Genomic DNA, 12,281 nt, shown 5'->3' on the forward strand with positions numbered 1-12,281 from the left:
GGTGGAACCTTTTAGTCAAAAGAGATTTCACCCAAAAGGTTAGCAAATAAAATCCTCTCCAGATGTCCTAACTGATTTAGTAACAATAATAATAATAATCACCAACAGATTAAAAGATTTGATGCTATCCATTGAAACGTGAAAACCATTTTGTCTAATTTTGAACTAGCTGTTGCCCAATGATTGACACGAATGTATTTCAGTTGGAAAGTATTGCCCGAATAATTGAAGAAGAAAAAAGTCACTGGAAAACAGGTAATAAGGCTCACATCTTAGAGCATTTGGAAAAGGAATGAATATACAATAGAAGCTAGCTTCTAAGTGGAAAAATATGAAATAACTAATGACATGTTACCTGTGACCCTGCAAGTGAACTGGATCCTCTTCAAGGGCAGCAGATGTTTCTTTCTTACACTTTTTGTAGCTCCAGTTCCTAAAGCAGTGCTTGGCAATAAAGGTCTAATTAATTAACATCTGAACAAATAGAGTTGAAATACTGGCTTTTTAAAAATAGGAAATGATAAAGTCACCTTTGAAATAAGCATAAGAATTACCAACTTTTTTAATGCACTTATCGCAAAGCCAAGCGCTGCATTAAGACTGCACATGGATTATCACAATTTAGTCTTATAAGGTCAGTCCTACTTTTATTCTCACTTTGCAGATTTGTTCACTGATTTAACAAATATTTATTAGAGAACTAATACCTTCCAGGCATTGTTCTGGGAGCTGTGGGCAGAGCAGCAAACAAAGGAGACTGAGTACCTGCTCTCATGGAGATTGCTTCTAGTAAGGGAGACAAACAGTTAATAAGACAGTATAACATTAGAATGTAATGTAATATAACATAGAATAACCATATAACACAATATAATAATATAACATAATAAATATAATATTAGTGACCCTCAGGGAAAGTGTTGGGCTATGATTCAGTCTGAAGAAAGTTCTCAGCCAATCCCACAGGGAGCTCTCCAACTAGGATGGCCCTTCAGAGCTACCCAGATGGTTCTGGCTGGAGTGACCAGACTTTGGATGCAGGCTGTGCTGGCAAGAGTACATGACCTTGCGTGAGGTAGCTCTCTTCATCCAAAGGTAATTCCCAAAGAAGGCTAACAGATGAGGGCTGTCATCTGGCAACACTCCTAGCAGCTAGAGATAAGTCCTTCAGTCTTAACTATTGTGCTGTGATTCATCATGTCTCTTGCTCACTAGAATGTAAGCTTCATGAGGGCAAATTTTTTTCCTGATGCATCTCAGGTGCCTAAAACAGAGTACCCGCGCATGACAAGCACTTCATAGGTGTTTGTTAAATTAAGGAATTAATGGCAATACATTATTCTATTATAGAACATATGTCTAAACCAAAAGTTTCTAAAAGATGAGGTCACGATGGAATACAGAATACATTTTAATAATTTGTATTAATTATTGGCACAAAACTTTTAAAAATATGATTCTTTTTAAAATCCTGGGTTAAAACTGTGATCAGTGATTTAAAAGTCTGTTTATAAGTTTAGTTTAATATGCAATATTAATGGTCATTGTAATGGGCTAAATTTTCTCCCCCCACCCCCCGCCCACAAATTTGTATGTTAACGTTCTAATCCTCAGTAACTCAGAATGAAACCATATTTGCAAATAAGGTTTTAAGGAGTTAATTAGGTTAAAATAAGGTCTTTAGAATGGGCCCTAATCTGATATGACTGGTTTCCTTATAAAGAGGAAATTTGGACACAGACATGCATGCAGGCAGAGGAAAGACCACGTGAAGACAGAGGGTGACAGTGGCCATCTACAATTCAGGAAGCGAAGCCTCAGAAGAAAAAATCATGCTGACAACACAATCTCATACTTTCAGCCTCTAGAACTGTGAGGAAATAAATTTCTTTTGTTTAAAACACCCAGTCTGTGTCACCTTGTTATAGCAGCCCTAGCAAACACACAGAGCTATCATAGCTGAAAGAGTTAAGTAGCAAAGCCACAGAATACTCAATATAAGTAGAAACTTGGAGTGAGGACTCATTAACAACCGTGTGAATCCACATTTTCAATAATATTCTTGATCGATGAAAATAAAGTTATGTTAATTCTTTTTTTTGTTTTGTTTTGTTTTGTTTTGTTTTGAGACGGAGTCTCGCTGTGTCGCCCAGGCTGAAGTGCAGTGGTCGGATCTCAGCTCACTGCAAGCTCCGCCTCCCGGGTTCACGCCATTCTCCTGCCTCAGCCTCTCGAGTAGCTGGGACTACAGGCGCCCGCCACCACGCCCGGCTAGTTTTTTGTATTTTTTTAGTAGAGACGGGGTTTCATCGTGTTAGCCAGGATGGTCTCGATCTCCTGACCTCGTGATCCGCCCGTCTCGGCCTCCCAGAGTGCTGGGATTACAGGCTTGAGCCACCGCGCCCGGCATTATGTTAATTCTTAATAGATCTGGCTCGCTCATTGCTAATCTCTTGTCACATGGCAAAGTAAGCCAAAAACCACCTCTCCGATGGAATGGTACATTTGTTCTTACATTATTAGTGTTTTTTAAATCTGCAGTTTCTCTGCCTGAGCCATTTTCTAGCTACTTGTCTACGTGGTGAGCATACATTTAGTTAAAACAAGATAGTGTAATCTGTAAAGCTGCTTACGCCCTACTTTGAAAGTCTGAAAGCAAATAAAAAGGTGGAAACAATGGTCCGCTCCCCACCTCCACCTTGTGGAACTCCATTCCCCTCTCAGGCAAACTCCCACACTGTTCAAGATACAAGACAGTCTAAAATACAGACCTACGAAGGGTGCTGGGGAGTGTCAGCACCAGGTCGTTCCGTATGTGCTAGGAAGCTTAATCTCTTTCTTACATTTTCAGACAAAAATAAATAATGTAATAGTTCTGGTATTTTCTCTCTAGACCCCAGATGATTGTCTGTAGTCAATCTCTGAGATGCATGAACCCCAACCAGTCTACTTGAATAAATAAAGAGAACAGCTGTTTCTTGAATTATTTCATAGACAAAAGCCATCTCTACCCTTGTTCTATTATGTGTAGAATTATCGAGGCCCTAAGTGATTTGCCACTCTCTGAAATGCATCTTAAACAGTAAATGCCAGCCCTCACACTCATTCAACGGCATTCACTGTCCTGAGGGTTGTACCACCTGATTGCCCAGAAGCGTGCCCCTCTCTAGCAAGGACAAAATTGTGAAATCACTCAGCATTTCCAAAAGGAAATCTAGGGTCGAGTTCTATTCTTTGGTATTTGCATCTCTGAGTTAAACCCAGAGGATGCACAATTTAGAAGCGATATAATTGAATTTCCTTTCACCGGTCTGCCGGGGCTTGTTGTCTGTCACTCATCAAAGCCAATGTCTTTGTAAAGGGTTTTGAGAATCACATCTTAATGTCACTGAGCAGATAACATATTAACTGTTAATTGACACAGGAAAATGCCCCGGGGTTGTGTTCCTGTCTTTGTTAGGGGGTGATAAGTGAGTTATTATTCACCAGTGCCATTTTTCTTACAGTTTTTAGTGAGGTTATAATCTGAACTCCCCTTGCCCCCAAGTGTTGGTTTAGGTCATAGTGTCTCTGTAGTAAGATTCTTTTGTTATTAAGTTATAATAGTATCTTTAAGAGTTTAAATGATTTTTAAACTGATTTTCCCTTGGGTAATGGTGTTTGTTTTGTTTTAATCATACCAACAAAATTTCCCTGGAGGATATTATTTTTTTCTTAGAATGTTTTTTAAATTTTAGATTCGGGGGTATATTTGTAGGTTTATTACATAGATACATTGTGTAATGCTGGGGTGTAGGCTTTTATTTAACCAGTCACTCAAATAGTAAACATAGTACCCAATAGATAGTTTTCCAACCATTTCCCCCCTCCACTGTTTTCGAGTCCCCAGTGTCTGTTTTCATTTTTATAATCGTGCGTACTCATTGTTTAGCTCCCTCTTCTTACAAGTTAGAACATGTGGTATTTGATTTTCTGTTTCTGCATTAATTCACTTAAAATAATGGCCTTCAGCTGCAATCATGATGCTGCAAAGGATATGATTTTATTCTTTTTTATTGCTGCATAGTACTCCATGGTGTATATATAGCAGATTTTAAAAATTCAGTTCACCAGTAATGGGAAGCACAACAAAACAAAGATGTCCACTCTTATTCAACATAGTACTGGAAGTCCTAGCCAGAGCAATCTGGCGAGAGAAAGGAATGAAAGACATCCAAATAGGAAAAGAGAAAGTCAAATTATCTCTATTCTCTGGCAATATGATTCTATACCTAAAAAACCCTAAAGATTCCTCCAGAAGACTCCTAGTTGTCATAAACAATTTCAGCAAAGTTCCAGGATACAAAATCACTTTTTTCTTAGAATTAAAAAATAATTATGATAAAAAAGTGTTTAGGTGCTTAGGTTTAAACATTTGTATTTCTTCAAATTGTCTTCCATTCATTAAGGTCCTCATATTCACATATAATGTTAAGTAAAATGCACATACACCATTTTGTTTTTAGTTTTTTTCAACTCAATATCATCTTATATAAATATCAGTCAACCAAGAACTTGAGTGACTTTCAGTTTCCCGTTTTTAAAATAGAAAGAATAACATCAACCACTTATGATTATTTTGTGGATTAAATTATGTTAACATTGATGAAATCACTCAACAACATAAACTCAGTAAAATCTGAGTTTAATGTCAGTGTACTGATAGAGCCCACAACATTGTAATTTTTAATAAGTGATTCCCACATGTATTTTGAGATGGTTTATTTAGCTAGGTCATCATCGATGTCTAAAAGGGAAATTGCCAAACACAATTAGTGCATTCATAAATTGTATTCCACATGCTTCTGAAAACAAGTAACTAAAATTTGTCACTTCTCTTACTGATCTGTTGATTAAAAATAGAAAAACATATTTATACAGTGCTTTACCATTTGAAAATTTCTTCCATTCACTTATTTGAATCTATTATAAACCTCATAAGGCTGATAGATATTATTATCCACCCTTTATAGATGAGAGAATAATTGAGCTTCAGAAAAGTAAATAACTTGCTCACAGTTTGTGTTAGATTTAACTCTTCACATTCCAAATGCAACATTCTTTTCACCACAGCATACAGCCTGGACACATTGCCCACAAAAAATAATTGAATTTTAGGGTTCTGTTTATTTTTGTGACTTTAATAGGTTTTCAAAGATGCTATAACTTTTTTAATGTGTATTTTGTTGTTTGCAAACAAAGCTGTATGATTTACCACACATGAGTCTGCTGCATTTTCTGTTGTGTAAACTGTCTATTCACATCCTTTGAATAGACAGGAAGTAGAACCTTTTACCACATCCCCTTTAGCCTGCTTCTTTGCCCTTACAACAAACAAAATTTATTTTCATTCCATCGTGCTTAGCTAACTGACAATAATCCTTCAATGAAATAAGCTTGTTGGAAAAGGCCTCTTTTGTAAAAGTAAGACATGCAACAAAAGTTATGAGAACCAATTCAACTAGAAACCTTTAGTGTACCCTGAATCCCACAGATAAATGACCCTCAGAGTTCAGCTCCTTGGAAAGCAGGATGTTTCTGTCTGTACATACACAAAGTCCACCAACTTTAGTCCTATTTCTGACCATTTCAGTACTGTTCTGGATACCAAAACGGGGTTCCCATGTGTCTTTCAGAGAGGGAATTTCCTAGAACGGCAGCTGACCTCCACTACCCCAGAATGCCCACACTCCCAGGGTTTGTCTAGAGCCCATCTGGCCTTTGAGTTGGGGGGGTCAGAGGGGGTTGGGTAGGGGTGTCGTTCCCCAGGGCATTCATTCCATACAGCCTGCCTCAGCGAGGGACTTTTTATTGTTTGCTCCCAACCTGCAAGCCCTGCCAACTTCAGCATTAAAGCAGTTAGGCACAGTGATGTTTCCCAAAGGGAAAAGAAGGAAAAACTTTATCAAGAAAATTGCTCTCTTTTTAAACTCCTGACCTTATTAAACATTGGAGAGAACAAAAACTGCTGACAGTCTTAAATATGTTGAGTACAATAAGCCAAAATTAGTTCTCAGAGCTAAATCTTGGCTGTCTCACTTAAATGATTTAGTCACCATCTTTTGGAAAGGACAATGTGAACAACAGAGTCTTTAGTAGATCACTGAGACCCAAAAAGAAACGTGGGCTGGAGTGCAGTGGCGCGATCATGGCCCATTGCAGCCTTGACCTCCCAGGCTCAGGTAATCCTCCCACCTCAGCCTCCTGAGTAGCTGGGACTACAGGTGCACACCACCACACCTGGCTAATTTTTGTATTTTTTGTAGAGACAGGGTTTTGCCTTGTTGCCCAGGCTGATCTCAAACTCCTGGGCTCAAGTAATCCACCCTCTTGAGCCTCCCAAAGTGCTGGGATTACAGGTGTGAGCCACTGCACCCAACCCTAAATTATTTCTTAATTTATACTGGTTTATTGCCTTTTACCATGTGCTGATACAAATCATCTTATCTGGCCGGGCGCGGTGGCTCAAGCCTGTAATCCCAGCACTTTGGGAGGCCGAGACGGGCGGTTCATGAGGTCAGGAGATCGAGACCATCCTGGCTAACACAATGAAACCCCGTCTCTACTAAAAATACAAAAAAATTAGCCGGGCGAGGTGGCGGGCGCCTGTAGTCCCAGCTACTTGGGAGGCTGAGGCAGGAGAATGGCGTAAACCCGGGAGGCGGAGCTTGCAGTGAGCCGAGATAGCCCCACTGCACTCCAGCCTGGGCGACAGAGCGAGACTCCATCTCAAAAAAAAAAAAAAAAAAAAAAAAAAAAAAAAAAAAAAAATCATCTTATCTGACTCTCATAAGAAAATGTCTGGGAAAATATGATTCCTCTCTATTTTTTCCCATGGGGAGTTTTCCAGTTAAAAAATTGAAAACCTCTTAGATAAATTTTAAAAGAGCTGTAACACTTCTTCATTCTTTTAAATGAAAACAACAGAGGTTCAGAAAAAAAGTTAAGATGGTTTTCCTATGGTCACAAACTAGTGGCAGATCAAAGACTAGAAACCAGTTGTATTACTCCTATGTTGGTATTCTGCTTCATCTTCTACCTACCAAAGAGAAAAATGTTACATATATGTGTGAATATGTATCTTCATCTATAAAACTTCCATCATAATAGTAGATTATTCTGTATGAGTAGTTTCTTATCCCCTTAATGCTTTATTAGCTTTTGCTATTCTCATTTCGATCACTTTTTTAAATGTTTTGTTTCTCCAGGCCTATTAACACCATTTCAGAATGCTAATATCACCCAATGAAAAGCATTCATGTTATTTAAATAAACAGCTAATTTGATTATAAATCTAAGAGCATAGTCATGATTGATGAATATTATGGTTACATGAGGGTTTTACATGGTTAATGCACACTAAGCAAAACATACCCATCATTGCTAATTGAACTAAGCATTAATTATAAAATATAAAATTTCAGGAATCATTTTTCCATTTAATTGCCATAGCTCTATTTTTAAACTTTTCCCCGCTTTACTTTAAGTGCAATCTTTTTAGTTGTCCTTTGTTGCTTTTTCCATCTCTATATCAAAATCTAAAGAAAATACAAAGCCAAACATTTTCACCTTAGAAATTACAACAATTTTATTCCATCCTCTAGCATTCACATTTTGCTCTTTCCTGTTTAAGTTGGATGACTTCTCACTTAGAGGAACTGAATGTATTCCACTGAGTTCTTTAGCTCACATTCTCCACCATGTGTGGTCAATTAAGTCCCAGCAGTATGGAGGAGTTTTCATTTAAACTACTGCACTTCCTGGGAAACAGTGGGGCTTACATCTAGTTTCTAAACATTGTTAGAACTTGATGGGTACAATTTCTTCTCAATAGCCTCAGCATAGAACGCATCATGTTAGATACGACCCCATCTCTTTCTAATTTGGCAGTGAATCACCCTTTTAAGAAACCGCACTGTTTTTATGAAAGATCTCAGTGATCTCTACCCATCAGAGGATTGTCTTTATTTTCTGTAAATGTTTTATTTTCTTTCATGCAAATATGCGCCTGGATTTTAAAGTGGATGCACCATTCAGAAAAGCCTATATAAAATTACCTCTAGCAAAGTAAAATGGGAACACAAAACAGACGAATGGAAGACAATCATGAAAAAAATGATCGGCTGGGTGCCGTGGCTCACGCCTGTAATCCCAGCACTTTGGGAGGCCAAGGCGGGTGGATCACGAGGTCAGGAGATCGAGACCATCCTGGCTAACACGGTGAAACCCCGCCTCTACTAAAAATACAAAAAATTAGCTGGGCGTGGTGGCGGGCGCCTGTGGTCCCAGCTATTCGGGAGGCTGAGGCAGGAGAATGGTGTGAACCCGGGAGGCGGAGCTTGCAAAGTGAGCAGAGATCACGCCACTGCACTCCAGCCTGGGCAACAGAGCGAGGCTCCGTCTCAATTAAAAAAAAAAAAAGAAAGAAAAAAAAGAAAAAAATGATCAGAGTCAAATGGTGTAAAAACATTTCACACATATTTTAATGGAGATTTTGTTCTTGTTGGTAGTATTAAAAATGTCAAAATCAATCTTCAAAATATAATAAGTAATACAATACTTTGTGGTTCTTTTTGGGAAATGTTCCTTAAATCTGATTATTGAAAACGTATTTTTCTTTAGGTTTTTAGACATCTATTAAAATGTGCCTGAGATAAACTAATGGTTGTTAGGTTACACATAAAGGAAGAAGGTATGTAATTTATATTGGAGAAGGATACAAAATTTTTACAGTAAAAACTTCATTAAGGCCTGGCGTGGTGGTTCACGCTGCAATCCTAGCACTTTGGGAGGCCAAGGCAGGCAGATCACTTGAGGGCAGGAGTTCAAGACCAGCCTGGCCAACCAGGTGAAACCCCATCTCCACTAAAAATACAAAATTAGCCAGGCATAGTGGTGCATGCCTATAGTCCCAGCTACTAGGGAGGCTGAGGCAGGAGAATCATTTGAACCCAGGAGGCAGAGGGGTTGCAGTGAGCTGAGATCACTCCATTGCAATCCAACCTGGGCAACAAAGTGATACTCCATCTCAAAAAAAAAGAAAAACTTCATTAATATAGATTTTCTTCTTTGACTATATGTAGCTGTTCATCCATGAGACATTAGCAGTTAACAATTTGCCGACAATTTTTAAGTCACGCTACAGGGGATATGTATCCCTACTTAAAAATTCAAACCAAGTTCAAAGCTTTGGATTTTTTTAATGTTTATATTTATTTATATTTCATTGTATTTGTTACTTTTTTGCTTTTTATTTTTATACAGAAGAGTATTGCTCATCACAATTGAGCTTCTGTGAATTACAGCTGCTGCAACATAGCCACCACATTTTGTTAACACTTTGTCTTATATGTGTATATTTTCAAGCAAAATTACTTTGCTGTTAAAATCATAAAATTTCAATAAATCTTCACCCTAAAGAGTTTCAGTTATAAAAAGTCTATTGCACTTGGTTTACAATAGCAAGATATCAAAGAAGAATAAAGCCAAAATAGGAGAAAACATTTCCTTGTTACATAATTCCAAAAAAAAGCCAAGTATCTCCGCTCAATTATAATTGCATGCATTCCCAACACTTAGGTTAAAAATCATTTTAATAAAAAGGGCAAATTTGGACTGATTTTCCCAAGCAGTAACAGACCTATGATGGCCTTCACTCCATCATATATCACTGATACACACATACAGAAAAAATGCCTTCAGTACAGCTGATCTGAAAAAGGCCTTTCCAGAATAAAGGTTTGCGAGAAGCTAAAAGAATTGGGCTTCTTGAAAGGCCCTATTGCTCACTATGGTCCAGCAACACTGGCCTTCCATTTATTCCTCAGACAGACCAACAGTCCCCCACACAGGCATGCACAAAATCTGTTTTCTCTTTCTACCATGCTCTTGTCACCTCTTTCACTCAACCAGGGCCTTCTCTTTCTTCAAACTTACACATCATCTTTTCCAGAGGGCTTCCCACACCAACCAATTAAAGCAAGTCCCCTGTTATTCTCTCTCATAACACTTTTTTTTAGTAGTGTTTGCCATAATGTGTGCCTTCAGTATCTCATAGAATTGAAGATGCCAGCAATTGTTAAACAAGCCAGTATATGACACACTAAAAGAGAAAAGGGAACGTCAACAAAGCTATGATGCTCTTTCAATTTTAGGATGTATACTAATGCTAGAGACATAAAAATATAGGGGGAAAATGTGTGCCTTAGAATCAATGGAACATCGTGTAAGGCTCTGTGTCCCTCCTTTGATCAAAAATGTCACACGTGAAAACAGAGACTGCATCTATGTTATTTCTTCTGCAGGCTTAGCCACCACCAACACATTGTCTAGCAAATAGCACATATTGATTGAATAAATAAATAAGTAGATGGAGAGATGGCCATGATAATGTGATGATATTTTGTGGTAAAATAACATGTTGTATGAGAAGGTCTGATTCTCATTCACACATTCGTATTTATCACACTCAGAAAAGTAACCTTAATTTATTATAGTAAAAGGCAGGAGATTAAAATTGCTGCAACCACCCTTTACAACATGCAATTTCTGCTGGCTGTAGAGTTCAACTCACTTTGTAAACTTATAGAATCTGATCACCCCAATTAAATTTATAATCACATACTGCCTCATCTGTAAAACAGAAAGATTAAACTAGGGGATCTCTACTGTCCTGTGTAGCTATCAAACTCTGGTTGGGTAGTCCGGAAGTTCATGCCTTCTAGAGTGTAGGTATACTATCTATTTCATGTGTCTACATTATCTTTAAAAAAGGAAGAGGAAGAGATTAGTTAGCCAATATTTAAACCTACACTGGCCTGTAGATCTATTTTTCATAGATTAGATATATTTTTTTAATTACTTGGATATGTTTTAGCTGGGAAGCACATACTCGATACTACTGTAGCCCCATCAGAATTCTCCTTGGAAGTCAAAAAAAGTAGAAATTTCTATTCATCTTATAACATCACTGCTTTTGCTAAATAAAAATGATAAAAATGTCCTTGATGAAAATCCAGCTCTCACTGAAACTATCATTAGTGTTTTTTACCCTTCACTACTATGTAGGTATAAAAGTATATATTAATAGAAAATTGGTAAGTCATGGTCGGGCGCAGTGGCTCAAGCCTATAATCCCAGCATTTTGGGAGGCCGAGGTGGGTGGATCACCTGATATCAGGAGTTCAAGACCAGCCTGATCAACATGGAGAAACCCTGTCTCTACTAAAAATACAAAATTAGCCGGGCATGGTGGTGCATGCCTGTAATCCCAGCTACTCAGGAGGCCGAGACAGGAGAATCGCTTGAACCTGGGAGGTGGAGGTTGCAATGAGCCGAGATCGGGCCATTGCACTCCAGCCTGGGCAACAGAGTAAGAGTCTATCTCAAAAAAAAAAAAAAAAAAAAAGAAAAGAAAAGAAAAGAAAAGAAAAAAAAGAAAAGAAAAGAAAAGAAAAATTGGTAAGTCATAGTAACAGAAACTGTGTGTTCTGGCATTCTCTGAAATGATATATTAATTGCCTCATGGCAGTATGCCTCTCTTTTCCCCTTATTTTCAGTCTATAAACCTTGACTCCATCTCCTCTGGGACAGTAGAACAGGAAATATCTTGCTAACATAATGAGGACAGCACCAAGGAAGTTGCTGGAAAAGATTCGAGGTTACTGGACTAGTTCAATTTATGCTAATGTAGGTATAGAATTATTTTAAAGTTTTTCAGTATTCTTAGCTGAAAGGAAAGATGACAAGAACAGCAATTTAAGTGTTATTGCTCTGTTGCTTTTTAGCTAAGTGTGAGACACTGCTCTGCCCTGATAATCAAAGCAAATAATGTTATAAACTCATTTATAGATTTATAGCTCAATCCAGAAGGTTGATGCTAACTGAGAAGTCTCCAGAATTGGATCAAATTTTCAATTCAAATGAATAGAGCAACTACACGTCCCATGCCTCATAAATCTCCAAATTTAACTCAAAGCCTGTTCCCTTCTTCCAGATGGCTAGTGGAGAGGGGAGGTGGGGAGGCAGAATTAGCAAGCAAACCCAAAGAGACACAGTTCCTCTGTGTTCAGTGGTGTCTGTCTCCCAATCAGCTTTTACTGAAGCTAGTATTACTACACAGAAATTACCCAGGTAAGCAAAACGATTTAAATACATGGAGGCTTTTAACCCCTTGGGAATTTCCTTTCATACAGCCATTAAACTAGATTTTTCTTTCTTCAAAACTAAGAGATTAGGTGGAC

The 12,281-nt window shown here is 38.0% G+C and overlaps 1 non-coding gene across 1 annotated transcript; it reads right to left on the reverse strand.

Moving 5' to 3' along the window:
* Window positions 1-6,876: 6,876 nt before the first annotated feature.
* On the reverse strand, window positions 6,877-6,939 carry LOC126931876 (U7 small nuclear RNA). Its single transcript, XR_007717985.1, has one exon. It is a non-coding gene; the product is annotated as a U7 small nuclear RNA (small nuclear RNA).
* Window positions 6,940-12,281: the final 5,342 nt, after the last annotated feature.

Source organism: Macaca thibetana, chromosome 11 (genome assembly GCF_024542745.1).
Source record: "Macaca thibetana thibetana isolate TM-01 chromosome 11, ASM2454274v1, whole genome shotgun sequence".
Taxonomy (NCBI): Eukaryota; Metazoa; Chordata; class Mammalia; order Primates; family Cercopithecidae; genus Macaca; species Macaca thibetana.